Here is a 22,331-nt window from a genome sequence, read left to right on the forward strand (position 1 = left end):
GCGGGGCTTCTCTGCGGTCTTGCGCCGGGGCTTCTCTGCGGCCTGCGCCGGGGCTTCTCTGCGCCCGCTGCGCCGGGGCTCTCTGCGCCCTGCGCGGGGGCTTCTCTGCGGCCCCTGCGCGGGGCTCTTCTCTGCGGCCTGCGCGGGGCTTCTCTCTGCGGCCCTGGCGGGGCTTTTCTGCGGCCCGCGCGGGCTTCTCTGCGGCCCGCGCGGGCGTCTCTGCGGGCCCTGCGGCGGGGCTTTCTGCGGCCCTGCGCAGGGCTAGTAGTTGGCTAGATAGACGCCACAAACACGAGAATATCAGATCTGGACATCCCATGTTGCCTTCTATTCTCCACACCTCGCCACTCGCTTTGTTTTTTTAGATGGTACTGCTGACATTTTCCATTAAAATAGTGATGCAGTCCAAACTAAGCTGGAAGTTGTCACTACCTTGTATGTAAAAATATTGAGTTCTTTAACACGGTTTTGTTGGCTGTTTTTTAGTTGTTCTTTTGTTATCTATATTTAGAGATACACACAGTGAATGGAAGCTTTATAAATTAACTGACTTGTCTGGGTTGTTAATATCAACATACCACAGACTAATGAATCATGACATGTTCACCTCTGTCGGTCCGTAGACTTGACAGCAGCTCTGAGGACGAGCCCCAGCAAGGCTGTGCAGCTACCAAGAAACTGCAGCAGCCCAAGGCCAGCCAAGGGCTGCTGCAGCTACCAAGGAAACCTGCAGCAGCCCCTCACAGGCCCAGCAAGGCTGCTGCACTACCAAGAAACTGCAGAAGTCCCCAAGGGCCCCACCAACGGCTGCTGCAGACAAGCAGCCAGACCCGACTCTTCTTGAAGATGAGGCTCCAGCTATAGAAAGGCTACCCGCCCCTTTACTAAACCAGCCTCAAACCGCCACCCCGCCAGTTTGTTCCAGCTGCTGCAGAAAGTAGCTCGGACTCCGACTTTAATCTGAATGATGAGGCTCCAGTGAAGAAGGCTAACCGCCCTGTTACTAAACCAGCCTCCAAACCAGTCACCACCCGTGTGAACAAGACTACGCCCAACCAAGGCCGTAGCCAAGAGCAGCTCCGATTCTGACGTGCGACAGCTCGGATCAGAGGACCGAGGTAGCTGTCTAGGCAAAAAGCACACCCTACAGCGAGCCACAGACTCCTGCCTTCAGCAAGACTCCTGCTCAGCCAAGACTCCTGCTTCAGCAGACTCCTTGCGTCGCAAGACTCCTGCTTCAGGCACAGAACTCCTAGGCTTCAGCCAAGACTTTCTGCTTCAGTCCAAGGACTCTCCTGCTTCAGCAAAGCTGCGCGAGTGCCAGTCAGCGAGTGACTAGCGAGCTTCTAGTGACGAGGAGGAACGGCTTAAGGTAAGGAGTCAAGCATCTTTCCATTCGACGATGTTCCGACCCACTTAGCGGTTGCTATTTGACGTAGATTTGGTCCTTTGAGGAAAACGTGAAAGTAGTTCTGTGTAGAGTGATGTACATATCTAAGCTTGAGTAGTAGCCAAAGTCTACGCGTGAGTCTTCACAGGGTCCAAAGAGTGGGAACACGTTGCAACGTGGACTGGAGGGCTTTACCACCGTAACAGATATGTATGGAATAAATACAGACTGTAGCAGACTAGACAGATCGAGCTGTGGATAGTAACGTAGTACTGGTCGGGCGACCGGTCGATCAGGTGGAAGGGAAGCAGAAAAGTTCATTTTGACTACTTTATGAAAGCGTGAGGGAGAGGAAGGTAGATGAAGGTGACGCTCATACAGGGGGTCGTGCTGTGTAGCCTAACTTTGCCACACAGAGGCTTTTGAGGCTCTATGACTAGCTATTGCTGATTCGATGACCTTAATGATTGGCAACTAAACAAGCTAACGTGCGGCTAAGAGCAGCGTATAAATATACGATTTACTCTACTGCGCAGTCGCTATTCGAGTCTTTCTGGACAATTCAGGTTTGAAATTAATATTGATTACGTGATATAATCATATCATATCCGACTTAGACTTGTGAATACTATTTGTGATTTCTGGATCCGAGCTGCTTCAGGTCGGATTGAGTGTTGGGTACAGGTGGCTCTTCGTGAAGAATGCTTAGTCTACGCCCTTCGTCGTTGATTGGTAACAGTAGGGATTCTTCATTTAAACTGTTTGTCATTTCATGCGGAGGACTCTATCCTTTTTTTCTAAACGTCAAAATAATGATAGATTTCTTGCTTTGTCTTGTATTAATTCTGACTACTTGAGGCAGTGTAATATGTTACGGTAATCATATGGACGGAAGGTCTTTTTTAGCGAGTAGCCAGCTAGGTCTTAGGCAACCTTTCTCTCATGTGTGTACTTCACTGTGACTAGCCTACATGTATGTGATTCACATGTACTGTGTAGGCCTATTCTGTTGTGTATATAATCTTGTTTTATTTTTGAGGTTGCTTGATTAGTAGCATTTCATTGACATTTTGTTCTCGTGATCCCAATTTAACACTTGAACCTTGCCAGCAGCTACCACCAGCCTGCTAAGAGGCAGCTATCCCAGCTCGACTAAGAAGGCAGCTACCAGCCCGTCGCTAAGAAGGGCAGTACCCAGCCTCGGCTTAAGAAGGCAGCTACCCCAGCCTCGGCTAAGAAGGCAGCTACCCCAGCCTCGGCTAAAGAAGGCAGCTACCCCTGCCTCGCTAAGAAGGCAGTCTACCCAGCCCGGCTAAGAAGGAGCTACCCCAGCCTCGGCTTAAGAAGGCAGCAGAATCCACCTCCGACTCCTCCGACAGTTCTGACTCGGATACTGAAACCAGACGACGACGCCATGCTAAGCTGCTCTGACCAATGGGAAGCCAGCTACACCTAAAGCCTCCACCCCTGCTGCCAAGGCACCGCACCGGCCAAGGCTGCCGAGTCTTCATCGTCCCCAGGACAGTAGCTCTGAGGAAGAGGAGGGAAAGCAACCGGCAGCAGTCACCACTCCCATCACTAACGGTGAGCTTTTAACTCTAGAAGGTACAGTCTGGAACCTGGGAAATCTGGACAATGGTCATTTCAATTTATGATATTTACTCATTGATTCTTAAAGAATATAACTTATCAATTAGTGATTGGGGGGATCGATAGTTTACATATTGGGATATTTTTTGATGTATGTTTTGACATCGTAATATTATTTTTGCCCTAGTTAGTAGCCGTACCTGCAGCAAAACTCATGTTTATATCCCCCTCATAGTTTACGTCTCTTTTAAAATGGGGAGCCAATTTGTTTGACACTTATTTCCATGACTAAACTTTGGTTTCTGACGGCGATCTCTTGTCCCTCTGCAGAGAGACTTATAGTGAACATAATGTCTGGAACATCGAAACACAAATAAAATCACAGTATCGAAGCCCAGTACACATACAGTTGAATTCGGAAGTTACATACACTAATGTTGGAGTCATAAAACTCGTTTTTTCAAACCCACTTCACAAATTTCTTGTTAACAAAAACTAAGTTTTGCAGTCGGTTAGGACAGTCTACTTTGATGCATAGACACAAGTCCATTTTTCCAACAATTGTTTAGACCAGATTATTTCATTTATAAATTCACTGTATCACAATTCCAGTGGGTCAGAAGTTTACATACACTAAGTTGCTGTGCTTTAAACAGCTTGGAAAAAATCCCAGACAATGAGTCATGGCTTAGAAGCTTCTGATAGGCTAATTGACATCATTTGAGTCATATTGGAGGTGTAACCTGTGATGTATTCAAGCCTACCTTCAAACTCAGTGCCTCTTTGGCGTGACATCATGGAAAACCTAAATAAAGTCAGCCAAGTCTCCAGAAAAAAGATGTAGACCTCCACAAGTCTGGCTTCAATCCTTGGAGCAATTCTACAACCCGCTGAAGGTCACCTCACTGTTAATGCGCTGACCTGGTTAGCAGTATACAACTAGACTAGTCATAAACACATGGACCACAGCAGCCGTCATACGCTCAGGAAGGAGACGCGTTCTGTCTCTAGAGATTAATTTACTTAGTGCGAAAGTGCAAATCAATCCAGAACAGCAGCAAAGGACCTTGTGAAGATGCTGGAGGAAACGGTACAAAGTATCTATATCCAGTAAAACGAGTCTCTATCATTAATAACCTGAAAGACCGCTCAGCAAGGAAGAACGCACTGCTCAAAACGCTCATATAAAGCAGCACTGACTCGTTTGCCACTGCGCGGGGGAGATGCAAGGAGCTACTTACTTTAGAAAGTTCTTCTCTGGCATCGAGTGAAAGTACATCACGAACACCTGTTCCTAGGCGAGTCGATGAAACATCGCTCTCCTTGTGACCTGGGTCCGAGACATGGATAGAATGGGTGAGATAGCGTGTAAGCCGAACTAAATCCCCACTGAAGAACGGGTGCGGGATACACATGATGTGAGAGGCTCTTGCTGCAGGAGGAACTGTGACTTCACAAATAGATGGCAACATGAGGAGGGAAGTATGTGGATATCGTTGAAGCACATCTCAGAACATCATGTCAGGGAGTAACTTGCCGCAAAGATGGGTTCTTCCAAGAATGAACATGACCAAGCATACTTCCAAAGTTGTGGCAAATATAACCCAACTTATTGTGGGAAGCTTGTGGAAGGATACCCGAAACGTTAGACCCAAGTTAACAATTTAAAGGCAATGCTACAAATACTAATTGAGTAGAGAACTTCTGACCCACTGGAAATGTGATGGAATGAATAATAAGCTGAAATAAATCATTCTCTACTATTATTCTGCATTCACATTCCTTAAAATAGGTGGTGATGCTAACTGACCCATAAACAGGGATTTTTTACTAGGATTGAAATGTCAGGAATTGTGAAAAACTGAGTTTAAATGTATTTGGGCGAAGTGTATGTAAACATTCCGACTCACTGTAGAATTGTCAGAATCCCAATACATATCGTAATCAGCACCTAAGTATGGTAATAATATCGTATTGTGATTATTATCGTTATTCTTGGCAATTCCCAGCCCTACTATCAATGTCTTGTGAGTTTTTAGTATAGTTGTATAATGTGTATAGTTGTCCAATGTGTTGAGTGTCAGTTTACAAGGTCAAGGAAATATTATTTGTAGTCATTTACCAGAAGGGTCAAATTTACCAATTTGTGTCCGCAGTAGCTCACCAGTGTCCTGTGTTGTTGTTCTGCTTGCTTCTAGTCTTCTCCTTTTTAATGGGCAAATCAGTAAATATTTCAGAATTCCTTCTCATGTCTATCCTCACTAGCGGTTGAATTATTTTAGACCAAGGTAGGACAGTTTTTCTCAATGTCCTCCCGTCTTCTCTCCCTCCACAGCACGGTAAATGACAAGAGAAAGAGGATGGAGAAGACTCGTCTTCTGAGAGCGAGGAAGAGGCAAGTAACGACTCTAAAACAGAAAGTAGTTCCATCACCACAGACTTTCCCAAAGGTCTCTAAGAAGGTGAGACCTCGTCAGACTGGCTGGGTTCAGAGTGGGATTGGCTGGCCTGGCTGCTGGTGGCTGCCTGGCTGGCTGGGTGGCCTGGGCTTGGGTGGCTGGTGCTGGGTGGCTGGCTGGCTGGGTGGTTGCTGCTGGCTGGCTGCTGGGTGGCTGCTAGGTTTTTGGTTCAATGTATTTGTTATGATGGCGTAAGTCTCAGTATTCAGAAATGTGTCTAACAATGATTCTGGATGTGTAGCTCTATATATAAATATCACCAACATCTGGAATCTGTAGCTCTATATATAATATATATATATCCACCACATCTGGATTGTAGCTCTATATATATATTATATATATAATATCCACCAACATCTGGATGTGTAGCTTATATTATATATCCACCAACATCTGGATCTGTAGCTCTATATAATATATATATATATATACCACACATCTGGATCTGTAGTCTATATATATAATATATAATATATAATATATTATATAATATATCCCCAACATCTGGATCTGTAGCTCATATAATATATATATCCACCAACATCTTGGATCTGTAGCTCTATATAATATATATATATATCCACCAATCTGGATCTGTAGCTCATATATATGATATATATATATTATATATATATATATCCCACATCTGGATCTGTAGCTCTATAATATATATAATATATATATCCACCAAACATCTGGATCTGTAGCTCTATAGATATATATATATGGCCACCAACATCTGGATCTGTACTCTATATATATATATATATCCAACCAAATCTGGATCTGTAGCTCTATATATAAATATAATGTCATACAGGTACTGACTGTGAATTATAAATAATTCCTCTCGAGGAGTCGGGACTTGCTTGGTTATTGGGTTTATTAACGACATCGGCCCACTGTCTCTCCTTTATACCCTCCTGAAACTGTATTCTCATCACTAAGATAAAAAGGAGAGATGGGTCATAAATGGTGTAATTGACAGGAACCTATCTCACACATCCAACCAACCATTTAGACGAAGAGAAAATCCTTTGAGAGGTCTCAGTGAACATTTGAACTCACTCACAGGCAGCGAACTACACATAATCAATTACACGAGAGGCGTGGCGAATTTCCAAATAACACTACTACAGGCACGCCAGCTCCCTACGCGGTGCCATCTGCGGTCCGTTGTCGCTGGTAACCTGTACGCCATCCACGGCTACTTCTGTGAGGTCATGTTCACCGCCGCCTGGGAGTTTGTGGTCAACGCGACGGACTGGAGTTTCCCTGAGTGTTTACCAGTGTGTGGGCTCTTGTTCATCTACGGGACTGCACTCATTGTGGAGCCACATGTACCTGTCCCCGAGCTCTCCACTGCCCCTGCTGCTGCGATGCCTCATCTATACCCTATGGACGTACATCTGGGAGTCAGTACAGGCTGTTTGTTGACGCCAGTTCGGGCATGTCCTAGGGATTGATCATTTTCAGTAATAACTCCATGGGGTTGATCACGGCAGAAGTAACGCCCTGCCCTGGTTCTGTGCGTCGTTCATGATGGGCAACTGGTTTACGCATCACACTGCGGGCTATAGGAGGACACAGACGGAACAGGGGCGTCAAGTCTGATCAGGCGGGGGAGAAGATGGGGGAGGAGGGGGGAGAGGACAACGGGGTGAAACAAGAGGTACAGAGCAATTGGTTCCTTGAAAAGGGACTGAGGACTGAGTAAAAGAACTGAGGATCCGGTTTTAGACACTGATAACCTAATAGTGGACTAAAAGCCTTCTCAATGAAATCTCTATTGAAAGTGCTTTTTAGTCCAGGTGGCTTAATCTGGGTCGCAGAAAAGGTCCTGAATCGTAACTCTCCTTCTGGGATGTAACACTGTATTTTATTTAACAACATTCAAAGTACGTAGATGTCATCTTCAGGTGTGCAATCTGGAAGTAAGTCTGTGTTGACTAACATTTGACTGGGTCCTAAAGCAATGCAATAGCTTTCAATTAATTAGTCAATGTGGAGAATGTTTTTCTAAAGTTAAGTGAATACGTTCTGTAATGCACCTGGCAGTCTGGTCAAAGGCATTCATTTAGAGTAGTCTACAAACTCAGTTAGGTGACTCTTATAATGTACTGTATGTATTGCACATGATTGAGTAGTCTACAACTCAGTTAGGTGTACTCTTCTAATGTACTGTATGTATACACATGCCTAGCCTGCTATATGAATGATGTTCTCAGGTACCTACATTAACTGGTGGGGCTGTATCTACTAGTTCTTCCAATGAATGAAATCCAGGATTTCTATTCAGAACCAGAACTTGGCATGTCTAGAGTTACCCTCATTGTGGATTGCACTCTAACCCCAATTTGCTTTTATTTTACCTTTATTACTAGGCAAGTCGAGTTAAGAACACATTCTATTACAGCCAGCCAGGAACAGTGGGTTAAACTCCTTGTTCAGGGCAGAATGACACATTTCACCTTGTGGCTCGGGATTGACTAGAAACTTCAGTTTCTGGTCCCACACTATAACCACAGGCTACTGCTGACTGGTTCAGTTTATCAACAGCTAATTATAGAATCAGGTGCGGTAGACTAGGTGAGGGTGAAAAACCACAGGGGAGAGTAGTGCTCAGAATTGATAAGATACAGACCTGAGGAGAGGGATAATGAAGACTCATATGAATAATGTATTCCACAAATCTTTCCCAATTCCAAATCCAGGAGCTGGTGCGAGATTTGTTTCTGTGTTCCTTCAGAGATTAATATTGGCACCACAACAACCAAGGAATTTGAACAAGAAGCACAAGACTAGCACCAACATCTGGATCTGTGCTTATATATATAATATATAATCCCACCAACATCTGGATCTGTAGCTCTATATATATATATAATTAAGTATAATCCACGGCGGAACTCTGGATCTGTAGCTCTATATATATATATATATATCCACCAACATCTGGATCTTGTAGCTATATATAAATAATATATATATATATATAATATATATCGCACCAACATCTGGATGCTGTTAGCTCTATATATAAAATATACCACCAATCTGGATCTTTAGCTCTATATATATATATGATAATAGTCAGGCAACTCTGGATCTGTATGCTCTATATATATATATATTCCACAACATCTGGACTGTAGCTCTATATATATATATAGTCCACCACATCTGGATCTGTAGCTTCTATATATTATATATATAATGATATATATATCCACCAACATTCTGGATCGTAGCTTCTATATATATATATATATATATCCACCAACATCTGGATCTGTAGCTCTATATATATATCCACCAACATCTGGATCTGTAGCTCTATATATATATCCACCAACATCTGGATCTGTAGCTCTATATATATACCCACAACATCTGGATCCTGTAGCTCTATATATATATATATATATATATATCCACCACATTCTGGATCTGTGGCTTGCTATATATATATTATATCCACCAACATCTGGATCTGTAGCTCTAATATATATAGTATATATATTATATATAGTATAATTTATATATATATATATATATCCACCAACATCTGGATCGGAGCTCTATATATATATATATATATAAATATAGGGTATATCCACCAACATCTGGATTGTGCTCATATATAATCCAACAAATCTATTTCATGCCAACTACCAATTGCAGCGCACCAGATCCAGAATCAATGTCGGAAGCCCATTTTCCGAATGAATACCACACACACACACACACGTGTGTTTGTGAATAAAGCTTTGGGCTGTATACAGAACAGAGATGCATTTGTGGTAACTAACTGCTGTGGGGCGTTGTCAGATGGCCCGACTGAACCAAACCCTCATCTCTCTGGACCATCTGTGTATTCACGGTCTGTGTGTCCCCTAAAGATCAATGGACCTTTCCGTAGAATAGTAGAGGAGGACATTGAGGTGGGACAACCGTGCTGGCGGACAACTCCTTCGATGCCAAGTGAGTTTATCTACACTCCTCTGCCGGTCTACACTCCCCCTGGGTCCCTCTGCCGTGTCTAGCTCCCTGTCCCTCTGCTACACTCCCCTGTCCCTCTGCTACACTCCCTGTTCCCTCTGCTACACTCCCCTGTCCCCCTCTGCTACACTCCCTGTCCCTCTGCTACACTCCCCTGTCCCTCTGCTACACTCCCCTGTCTCTGCCGTGTCTACGCTCCGCCTGTCCCTCTGCGTGTCACACCTCCCCTGTCCTCTGCGTGTCCACACCCCTGTCCCTCTGCGTGTCTACACTCCCCTGTACCTCTGCCGTGTCTACAGCCCCTTGTCCTCTGCCGTGTTACCATGAAAATGAGAGGCCAGCACCGCTTGATTCAGTTGCAATTTAAGGGTTATTTTCTTTACACAATGTTGTAATTGAACGCACTGTGTGTAAAGGCCCCTCATCCTGAACACCCATTACAGCTCTCCAAGTAGTGATCCTAGAAACCATCTGTTTCTGTTTTACGTTCTGTACGGGTCAAGGTATGTGGATCAGAACCACACCTGTCGGCAGGAATCTCAATATAATACAAGATGAGAAGCGGTTTAGTTTAAAAAAAAATTGGTTAAAAAGTGTTTGCTTTTCTCTCCCAATTTCGGTGGTATCCAATTGGTAGTTACAGTCTGTCCCAAACGCTGCAACTCCCTGTACGGACTCGTAGAGGGTCGAGAGACGGCGTCCTCCGAAACACAACCCTGCCGCATGCTTCTGACAACAATGCCGCTTAATCGGAAAAGCCAGCCGCACCAATGGCCGGAGGAAAACCCTTTACACCTGGAGACCGGTGCCAGCGTGCACTGCGCCAGCCCGCCACAGGAAGTCGCTGTGCGCCGCCCCATGGGTCCCCGTGTCGTGCCCGGCTGAGACAAGAGCCTGACAGAACCCAGAGTCTCTAGTGGGCACAGAGCCTGGACTAGAAACCAGAGTCTCTTAGTGGCACAGAGCCCTGGACTAGAACCCCAGAGTCCGCGCACAGAGCTAGACTAGACCCGAGTCTCTAGTGGCACAGAGCCTGACTAGAAACCCAGAGTCTCTAAGTGGCACAGAGCCTGGATGAACCCAGAGTCTCTAGTGGCACAGAGCCTGGACTAGACGCAAGATGCAGTGTCTACACACTGGACCAGACGGGACGTCCAAGTGGTTTAGTTTTATTTAGGCTGTCGCCATCTTGGTTTGTTGAAACAATGGTCCTTGGCCAGTGAGCGTTCTAAAAGTTGTCTATTAATGCAGAGAATCACTGAAGGTTGAAAACGTGTATCTCTCGTTTTCTTCTAGAAAGTAATTGTGTTGCTTGATCTTATGCGAGGATGCCCACCGGACAACATAAACAGATCTGGGAGTCGGTCAGAAAACCTGTCAGTCAAGACACACTTATGAATATTTGGCTCCTCACCCCCCCAGCCAGCCTTACTGATAGTTAGAGAATTAGCTTTTCCCGCCCACACGCCTTACTGATAGTTAGAGAATTAGCATTTGCCCCGCCACTACAGCCTTACTGATATTTAGAGAAAATTAAGCTTTTTCCCCGCCCACTCAGCTTACTGATAGTTAGAGAATTAGCATTTTCCCCGCCCATCAGCCTGAGCTGATAGTTAGATAATTAGCATTCATATTATATAATGTTAGGACATAGGACACTTAGAGGTACTGCACTGTGACCCTTAGTAAAAGAGCTACAATATAAATGTCGTAAATTTTGTTTGGTCCAGATCATGTCAATTCTGGTGCTAGACCATGTTTTGACTGTCCCTCTCTGCTCACCTCAAAGCGCGGGGCAAATTGGAGATGGGGCCGAGAGGGCCAATGACGTGCTCCGCTTCACCAAGCGGGGAAGTCCTTCCGCCACGAGAAGACCAAGAAGAAGAGGGGAAGCTATCGTGGAAGGAGCCATTATCCCAGTCGCGTCAACTCCATCGGTTCGACAGCGATTGAGAACCTAGTCACCGCTTTCATGCATCATCCACCACCTCTTCATCCTGCCGTTGAAGCCGCCCCCCACACCCACCCCCACCTGATTGAGCCGAAACATCATCAACTGAACTACCGGACAGCTGACAGCGGCTCTATATTTTTAGTTTCAATAAGTTCCAATGTGTTAAACTAAGGCCTTTTTTTATGGTGTCAGAAGAGCACAAGTGGTCCTGAAATGGCACGGACTTATTCGCTTTGGTCGTGCAGTACTGTTGATCGACTAAGAGCAGGCACTATATAGGTAAAAGTGGTCTGACTGTCTCTTGCCTTCAACGTGGTACAGAATTACTAAAAGGGTTAATGTCCTTAGGCTGCATTTACAACATATAGCCACCAGGTGGCGGTAGAAGCCAACCAATTGTGTTATCAATTTTAAAAAGTGTAAACTGTTCTCCAGATTTCTTTTTCTCTCAGCCTAATCTGTTGTAAATCATTGTTAGCCCGGTATCCCCTTCCCCCCCTTCCCTTTGTTTCCCAGTGTTGTTTTCCAGTATCACATTTTTGAAATTCCTGTTCTTGTTTTATCACTGTTCATTGTCAGACACAATTGCGGGGGGGGGGAAGGGTACTTGATTTTTGTGCAGACCTGGGAGTTGAATGAATAAGAATCTCATGTGTTGCCGTCTCCCAACACCTGGATAAGTATTCACATGGCAATGTAAACTGTCTGGAACGTGTCCGTCCTTTTTATATTTTTCCTGCAGTCTCATGTAGAACGCCCATCACGGTTTAGATATGACGATTTTATGTACGTATTTAACGTTTTAACAGCCCGGAAGTATGGAGGATATCCAACTGGTCATTATGAGCTCTGTAGTCTTGAGTAATTGCCCGGGTTCATGTTTAGTATAACCAATAACACCGTTTGGAAACAGGAAAACACCATTGTGTAGCAAGTTCAGGTAGTACCTACCCTTTTCACTCAGTTGATAAAACATCTGCTTGCGTCGAAATGGCACCTAAAGTAGTGGCACCTATACAGGGAAAGGGTTCGTTCTAATGTAGTGCACATGTAGGGAATAGGGCTCTGGTCAAAGTAGTGCACTATACAGGGAATAGGGTTCTGGTTCTAATTGTAAGTGGCAACTAAATGTTAGGGAATAGGCTCTGGTCTAATGTAGTGCAACTAATGTAGGGAAAGGGTTCTGTTCTAATGTAGTGCAACTATGTAGGGAATGGGTTCTGTTCTAATTGTAGTGCACTATGTAGGGAATAGGGTTCTGTTCTAATGTAGTGCAACTATGTAGGGAATAGGGCTCTGGTTCTAATGTAGTGCACTATGTAGGGAATAAGGGTGCTGTTCTATGTAGTGCACTATGTAGGGAATAGGGTTCTGTTCTATGTTAGTGCACTATGTAGGGAATAGGGCTCTGGTCAATGTAGTGCACTATGTAGGGAATAGGGTTCTGTTCTAATGTGTAGTGCAACTATACAGGGAATAGGGCTCTGGTCAAAGTAGTGCAACTATACAAGGGAAAGGGTTCCTGGTCCTAAGTATGCACTATGAAGGGAATAGGGCTTCTGGTCTAAGTAGTGCACATATAGGGAATAGGGCTCTGGTCTAAAGTAGTGCCACTATACAGGGATCAGGGCTCTTGGTCAAAGTAGTGCACTATACACCGGGAATAGGGCTTCAACTCAAGTAGATTATCTGTAGTGCAAAGAATCTCTATTGAAGGCGGTATGTAAAGAGAATATCGGCATATTCCCTGTATAGTGGCACTACTTTAGACCAAGAGCCCTATTCTGTATAGTGCACTACTTTAGACCAGAGCCCTATTCCTATATAGTGCACTACTTTAGCCAGAGCCTAATTCCTTCAATAGTGCACTCTTTAGACCGAACCCTATTCCCTGTATAGTGCACAACTTTAGACCAGAGCCCTATTCCCTTATAGTGCACTACATTAGAACAGAACCTATTCCCGACATAGTGCACTACATTAGACCAGAGCCCTATTCTACATAGTGCACTACATTAGAACAGAACCATTCCCTACATACGTGACTACATTAAGAACAGAACCCTATCCCTACATAGTGCACTACATTAGACCAGAGCCCCTATTCCCTACATACGTGCACTACATTAGAACAGAACCCTAGTTCCCTACATAAGTGGCACTACATTAGAACAGAACCTATTCCTACGATAGTGCACTACATTAGAACAAACCCTATTCCCTACATAGTGCACTACATTAGGACCAGAAGCCGCTATTCCCTACATAGTGCACTAACATTAGAAGCAGAACCGCTATTCCCCGCTGTATATGCACACTTAGACAAGAGCCTATTCCCATAGATAGTGCACTACATTAAGAACAGAACGCCTATGTCCTGTATAGTGCAACTACTTCTTTATGGGTGCCATTTTCAGACGCAAAGCAGATGTTTTTATAACTGAGTGAAAAGGGTAGGTAACTACCTGAACTTGTACACTAAGTGTGGTTTTCCTGTTTCCACGGTTTTGTTATGGTTTATACTAAACATGACCCGGGCAATTACTTCCAAGACTACAGAGCTCATAATGACAGTTGGATGATCCCTCCATACTTCCCGGGCTTAAAACGGTTAAATACGTACATAAAAATGTCATATCTAAACCCGTGATGGGGTCTACATGAGACTGCAGAATAATAAAAAGGAACGGACACGTTCCAGACAGTTTTACATTGCAGTGTTGAATACTTTATCCAGGTGTTTGGGAGACGGCAACACATGAGATTCTTATCATTCAACTCCCAGGTCCCTGCACAAAAATCAAGACCCTTCCCCCCCGCAATTGTGTCTACAATGCAAACAGTGATAAAACAAGAAACAGAGAATTTCAAATGTTGATACTTGAAAACAGCACTGACAGAAGGGGGAAAGATACGGGCTAACAAATTTGACAACAGATTAATGGCTTGAGAGAAAAAGAAATCTGCAGAAACAGTTTACACTTTAATTTGATAACACCAGAATGGTTGGGTTACTACCGCCACCTGGTGGCTATATGTGTAAATGAGCCTAAGGACAATTAACCCTTAGTAATCTGTACACGTGTTGAAGGCACAGAGACAGTCCCAGACACTATTACCTATATGTGCACTGCTTTAAGATCAGATCAACCAGTACTGCAACGACATAGCGAATAAGGTGCATTTCATTCGGACCAACTTGTTGTCTTCTTCTACACATAAAAAAAAGCCTTTAGGTTTTAACACATTGACTTATGAACTAAAATTATAGGAAGCCAGCTGTCAGCCTGTCGGTAGTCTCAGTTGAATGATGTGTTTCGGCTCAATCAGGTTGGGGGGGGGGGGGGGGGGGGGGTGTCAAGCGGCAGATGGAAAAGAGGGTGATGATGATGAACGGTGAAACTAGGTTCTCAATCGCTGTCAGAACCTGAATGGGGAGTTTGACGGACTGGGGAAATGGCTCCTCCATCGATAGCTTCCCCCTCTTCTTTCTTGTCTTCTCGTGGCGGAGGACTTCCCTTGGTGAAGCGGAGCACGTCATTGGCGCCTCTGGCCCCAATCTCCATTTTGCCCCGCGCTGAGGTGAGCAGAGAGAGATCAGTACAAAACATGTCCAGCACCAGAATGACTGAAATCCTGTTGAACCAACAATACCGGACAATTTAATATTGTAGCTCTTTTAGCTAAGGATCACAGTGCAGTACCTTCTAAGTGTCCTATGTCCTAAAATTATATAATATGAAATGCTAATTATCTACTAACATCAGTAAGGCTGAAGTGGGGGGGAATAATGCTAATTCTTAACTATCAGTAAAAGCTGAGTGGCGGGGAAAATGCTAATTCCTCTAAATATCAGTAAGGCTGAGTGGGCGGGGAAATGCTAATTCTCTACTAATCAGTAAGGCTGAGTGGGCGGGAAATGCTAATATGTCCTAACTATCAGTAAGGCTGGAGTGGGCGAGGAGCCAGATAATCCATATGTGTATTGACTGACAGGTTTTCTGACCGACTCCAGAACTGTGTGTCCGCTGGGACATCCTCGCATAAGATCAAGCAACACAGATATAACTTTCTAGAGAAACGAGAATCCTTTTCAACGCATTCAGTGATTCTCTGCATTAATAGGACAACTTAGAACAGCTTCATCTGGCCCAAGACCATTGTTCAAACACCAGAGATGGCACGCTAAATAAAACTAAACCACTTGTGACGCCCGTCTTGTCAGTGGTGTAAGACACTGCATCTGGTTCTAGTCCAGCCTCGTGCCATTTCTAGAGACTCTGGTTTCTACGCAGCTCTGTGCCACTAGAGACTCGGGTTCGTAGTCTCAGCCTCTGGCACTAGAGACTCTGGGTCTAGACCAGGCTCTGTGCCACTAGAGACTCGTTCGTGGCTCGGCAATGATCTGGTTAGCCAGGCTCTGTGCCACTAGAAGACTCTGGGTTCTAGTCCAGCTCTGTGCCCGACTCTCTTTAGTCGGCCGCACCGGAGCCCCGGGAGACCCATGAGCGGCCACTTAGCACTCTGGTCGAACTGGGCGCATGCAGCGGGCACGCTCCGTCAGTGTAGGTGTGTCCTCCCGACACATGTTGGCGGCTGGCTTCCGGATTAAGCGGCATTGTGTGTCAAGAAGCAGTCGGCAGGTTGTGTTTCGAAAGACGCACGGCTTCTCGCACCTCACCGGTCTACAGATGCACGTGGGACAAGACTGTAACTACCATTGGATACACGAAATGGGGAGAAAAAAGCAAACACTTTTAACAATTTTTTTAAACTAACCGCTCTCATCTTGTATTATATTGAGATTCTCCGGTACAATGGTGGTTCTGATCCACATACCTGACCTACAGAACGTAAACAAAACAGATGTTTCTAGATGCACTAACTTGGAGAGCATGAATGGGTGTATCAGATGAGGCTTAACACACAGTGCCTTTCCAAGTTACAACATTGGTACAAAGAAAATAACCTTAAATTGCAAACTGATCAGCGAGAGCTGCCTCTCATTCATGTAACACGAAGTACAGAGTGATAACGCAGGACGGAGTGTCAGACACAGGCAGAACAGGGGAGGTTAGATCACCAGAGGTACAGGGAGTGTAGACACGGAATAGGGACATGGGAGGTAGACCAGGCAGATGGACAGGAGAGTCGTAGACACGCAGAGGACAGGAGTTAATGCAGAGGACAGGGAGTGTGCAAGAGGACAGGGAGGTAGCAGAGGGACAGGGAGTGTAGCAGAGGACAGGGGAGTGTAGAAAAGGCAGGGAGTGTAGGCAAGAGGACGGAGCTAACACGCAGAGGAACAGGGGAGTGTAGACACGGTCAGAGGAGTGTATAATAACTCACCTTGGGCATCCGAAGTATTTGTCCGGCACAGACGTGTCCACCAATGTCCTCCTCTACTTTCTACGGAAATGGACATTGTCTTATCGGACCACAGACCGTGAGACACAGATATGTCACAGAGAGAATAGGGGGTTTATGTTCAAGTCGCATCTGACAACGCACCACAGCGTTTTACGACACAATGCATCTCTTTCTTTACAGCCCAAAGCCTTTATCTCACAAACACACGTGTGTGGGTGGGTATTCATCGGAATGGCATCCTGACATGATTGGATCGTACGTGCTAATGGTAGGTCTGGCATGAAGATGTTGGTGATATATATATAGACTACACCATGGTATATATTTAAGCACAGATGATGTTTGGGATATATAATAATATATTATATTATATTATAATTATAATAAGAGCTACGATCCAGATGTATATATATGTCAGATCCAATGTATAAATTAAGTATATTATATATATTATATACTATATATAGAGCTACGATCCATGATGTTGTGACTATATATATATAAGAGCTACAGATTCCAATGTTGGGATGATATATATATAAGATGATACAGATCCATGAGTTGTGGGATATATATTATAGATCTAACAATTCAGATGATTTGGGGATATATTTTTCATATATAGAGAGCCTACAGATCCAGATTGTGTGGATATATATATACTACAATAAATGGGATATTATAATTATATATTAGAGCTACAGATCCAGATGTGGTTATATGGATAATACTTATATATAAGAGGCTACAGATCCAGATGTTGGGATATATATATAATATGACTACAGATCCAGATGTTAGGTGGAATATATATATATATATAGAGCTACAGATCCAGATGTTGGTGGATATATATATTAAAGCTACAATCCAGATGTGTGGATATATATATATAATATATAGATGCTAGCAATCCCAGATGTTTGTGTATTTGATATAATATATTATATATATAAGCTACAGATCAGATGTTGGTGGATATAGTATATATATATATTAGAGCTACAATCCAGATGTTACGTGGATATATATAATATATATATAGACTACAGATCCAGTGATTTGGCTTTATATATATATAACTAAATCAAGAGTGATATATTTCAGAGCTCACGATTTTGTTGTGGCATATATTTTATATAATATAGAGCTACGTCCAGATGTTGGGCATAATAATTATATATAGAGCTACAATCCAGGTTGGTGAGATACATATATATATATATATAAGCCTACAATCCAGATGTTGTGGATATATAATATATATTATATATATATATAACTACAGATCAAGATGTGGTGGATATTATATAATTATATATAGCTCAAATCAGTTGTGGATATATATATATATGGGCTACAGATCCGCAGATGTTGGTGGATAAATATATATATATATATATATTATATATAGTATTATATATATATATAGAGCTACCAGATCCAGTGTTGTGGATATATATATATATAATATATAGAGCTACAAGATCCAGAATTTGGTGAAATATATATAGAGCTACCATCCAATGTTTGGTGTATAAGAGTAATATATATAGAGACACATTGATAGTATAAATATATAGAGCTACAGATCCAGATGTTGGTTGGATATATATATATATATATAGAGGCTCAGATCCAAGATGTTGGTGGATATATATATAGAGGCTAACAACATCCAGAATCATTGGGTTAAGGACACATTCTGAATACTGAGACTACGGAGGAGTCTATATGTACGGTGGGGTGTAAATATTAAGTCCTAGGAGTCTATATGTACGGTGGGGTGTAAATATTAAGTCCTAGGAGTCTATATGTAAGGTGGGGTGTCATGATTAAGTCAACAATCTAACCATTCACGTTCATCCTTTAGTCAAAGGAAGCAAATAAGGATAACTTGGCATTGGTTTATTAAAGGCAGACTCAGCGGTATGATGCAGAAAGTAAACAGCATAGTGGGTCAATTTCCACAGCAACTAAGAGCGTTGAAGCGCCAGAATCGACATCTCCGCTGTTTTGGTCCCGTGGCTACTACCACATTGTAACAGCTTGAAGCAAACCTGTATCCATTGCGCACAGACATTCTGTGTGAAAGTGAATTATTGCATCACGCTCATCGCAATATCTGCGGTGCTGCTCGTGGCAACCTCATTTCGCTGAGTCTACCTTCAGCCAATTCAAACTAGTTGTTGAAATTCGAGCAATGATAAGATGGGCTAAAATCATAGACTGTAAAAAATGTTTTTTTATGGATGAAGCCATCACCCCCGTTGTTTCCTATGTGAGGTCTCAGTGGCGCATTTGAAGATCAGGAAGTGGCGCATTTGAAGATCAGGAAGTGGCGTTTTAGCGTGTCGCGACGTCAAATTGAAGGCCGACCGGGCTCCTGCAGGCTGCCATTAGAAACTACATTATCCTTATAAGGTAGTCTCTGTGTGATTTAATGTAATCGGTTCAGAAAGTTTCCACATCCCAAAGTGGGATTAAAATGGATTTAATTGTCAATTTTTCTCAACAACTCTGTTTTGTTGTATGTGTCGAACTGCTTTGCTTTATCTTGGCCAGGTCGCAGTTGTAAATGAGAACTTGTTCTCAACTGGCCTACCTGGTTAAATAAAGGTGAAAAACAAATATTAAAAAAAAAGAAAAATGGCGTGAGGAGGTAAGGCAATAAATAGGCCATAGTAGCAAAGTAATTACAATTTAGCAGATTAACACTGGAGTGATAGATGAGCAGATGATGTAGTGATAGTAGTGATAGTGATAGTAAGTAGTGACACTGGAGTGATAGATGATGTAGTGATAGTAGTGATAGTAGTGATAGTGATAGTAAGTAGTGATGATGATGAGCAAAAGAGCAGCAACGTTTGTCCTGTGTAGCTGCATGCCTTTCTTTGTTTGCTGTAAATTCATACTTTTTTCAATAAACGTTAATCAAATACAACCACTGACTGTTTGCTTGTTTCTGTTCCTCCAAGATGGCAACCCAAACGACCGAGGCCTACATCGTCGGAGATTCATTTGTGCGGGAAATGTCATTTTAGTTTCGAGTTGCCAATTTARAAAAGATCAGTTAATTCACAGGGCAGAAAACACTAAAGCTGTCTATAGCTGGTACACCAGAGGCTTCATGGTGAGAGACTGTATGTGTGGGAGATGATTGGTTGGGAGATGAGGAAGATTAGGTTAAAGCCTATTGCAACGTTAGATTCTCCCGTTCTTTCTATATGCTAATGGAGGCCAAGTTTGACCTAAAAAAAAATAGCTTTACAATTATTTTTAGTCTTGAGGTAAGAAAACAATTAACTTCCAGCAATCAGATRTCATTAATTTACTTAATGTCATTACTTGTGTGCTTACTTGTGATGTTAAACAAATTAGTGAAAGTTTTGGAGTAGCTTCCATCAGTGTAATTGTCTGCACTTCCAATCCCCCATATATATGTTTACATACATACATACAAGATTATATATTGTCTGAAAAAGTGAGAAAGTAACACGCACTCAGATCTCACCGAGTACCCTTTACTGAACTGTGTTAACTATGTCCCCAGATCTCAGCTAGTAGTGTAGTCTTAACCCACTGTGTTAACTATGTCCCCAGATCTCAGCTAGTAGTCTTACCCACTGTTGTTAATATGTCCCAGATCTGCACAGCTAGTAAGTCTTAACCCACTGTGTTAACTATGTCCCAGATTAGCTAGTAGTCTTAACCATGTGTTAACTATGTCCCGATTCAGCTAGTAGTCTTAACCCACTGTTTAACTATGTCCCCAGATCTCAGTAGTAGTTCCTTAACCACTGGGTTAACTAGTTCCGCAGATCTCAGTAGTATGTAGTCTTAACCATGTGTTAATATCGTCCAGATATCGCTAGTAGTGTAGTCTTAACGCCACTGTGTTAACTATGGTCCCAGATCTCAGCTAGTAGTCTTGTCACAAAAGCACTCACATAACTTCTAACAGATGCATAATCGAGAACATTGTCGGGCATGTATCACGCCTGGTACGGCAACTGCTCGCCACCACCGTAGGCTCTCCAGAGGGTAGTGAGGGTCTGCACACGCATCACCGGGGTAAACTACCTGCTCAGGACACCTACACCACCCGATGTCCAGGAGGCATAAAGATATAGGAAACAACCACCGAGCCACTGCCTGTTTCACTCCCGCATCATCAGAAGCGAGGTAGTACAGGTGCATATAAAGCTGGGACGAGAGATGAAAAACAGCTTCTAATCTCAAGGCATCCAACTGTTAAACAGCCACATACATTGAGTGGCTGCTAGCCAATACTGACTCAACTCCAGCTACTTTAATATGGAAAATGATCAAATGTATCACTAGTCACTTTAAACTATGCACTTTTATGTTTCCAATACTACATTACTCATCTCATTGTATAATCTGTCGAGATTGCATCTTGCTATGCGTTCTGTACATCACTTTCATTCATATAATCTTTATTGTACATATTCTTTAACCTTTACACTTGTGTGTGTGTATAAGGATAAGTTGGTTGTGGGAATGTTAGGTTTAGATTTGTTGGTTTACTTGCATTGTGGAAGCTAGAAGCACAAGCATTTCGCTACACTCGCATTAACATCTGCTAACCATGTTGTATGTGAAAATAAAATTTGATTTATATAAATAACACTGACCTATAAATGTAGATATCTGCTATTATAATAACCTGACTATATAAAGCTGTAGATTCTGACTATATATAACCGACAATATAAACTGTAGATAATCTGACTATATAATTACCTGACTATAGTAAACTGTAGATATCTTTGATATATACAGTGTAGATTCTGCTATATAATACCTGGCCATCAATACTTGGATTTGGTTGTTGTCTTGAAGCCCATTTTTGCACAATTTGGAAGTATGCTTGGGGTCATTGTCATTTGGACTGACCATTTGGACCAGCTTTAAACTTCCTGACTGATGTCTTGAGATGTTGTTAATATATTCACATACTTTTCTTTCATGATGCCATCTATTTGTGAAGTGCAGAGTCCATCTACAGCAAGTCCAAAATGATGCTGGCACCTCGACCACAGGAATTCTCCAAAAATACGATCTTGTCCCATGGTGCAGTTGCAAACCGTAGTATGGCTTTTTTTTTATGGCGGTTTTGGAGCAGTGGTTCCTTCTTGCTGAGGCGGCTTTTCAGGTTATGTGATCTAGGGATCGTTTTACTGTGGATATATGATACTTTTGTACCTTTTTCTCCAGCATCTTCACAAGGTCATTTCTGTTGTTCTTTTTCGCACCAAAGTACGGTTCATCTCTAGGAGACGAACGCGTCTCCTTCTGAGGGTCTGAGGCTGCGTGGTCAATGGTGTTTATACATGCGTACTATTGTTTGTACAGATGAACATGGTACTTCAGGCATTTGGAAATTGCTCCAATGGAGACCAGACTTGTGGGAGGTTTTACAATTATTTTTTCTGAGGTCTTAGCTTGATTTCATTTGATTATTCCATGAGTGTACAGAGGCATGGTTTTGAAGGTAGGCCTTTGAAAATAATGATCCACAGGTATTCCCAATTGACTC

At 42.9% G+C, this 22,331-nt stretch overlaps 1 long non-coding RNA gene across 2 annotated transcripts in view; it reads left to right on the plus strand.

Annotated features, from left to right (window-relative positions):
• The window catches only part of LOC139025287 (uncharacterized), a 10,008-nt gene extending 7,278 nt beyond the window's left edge, over positions 1–2,730 (plus strand). The window contains exon 3 of one of the 2 annotated variants that reach the window (XR_011476802.1): positions 2,711–2,730. This is a non-coding gene — a long non-coding RNA (uncharacterized lncRNA). Of the gene's footprint in view, positions 1–2,603; positions 2,678–2,710 lie in introns of those variants that run through there. The other variant, XR_011476803.1, reaches the window with a different exon arrangement.
• Positions 2,731–22,331: the final 19,601 nt, after the last annotated feature.

The sequence above is a fragment of the Salvelinus sp. IW2-2015 genome, unplaced genomic scaffold (genome assembly GCF_002910315.2).
Source record: "Salvelinus sp. IW2-2015 unplaced genomic scaffold, ASM291031v2 Un_scaffold2470, whole genome shotgun sequence".
Classification (NCBI taxonomy): Eukaryota; Metazoa; Chordata; class Actinopteri; order Salmoniformes; family Salmonidae; genus Salvelinus; species Salvelinus sp. IW2-2015.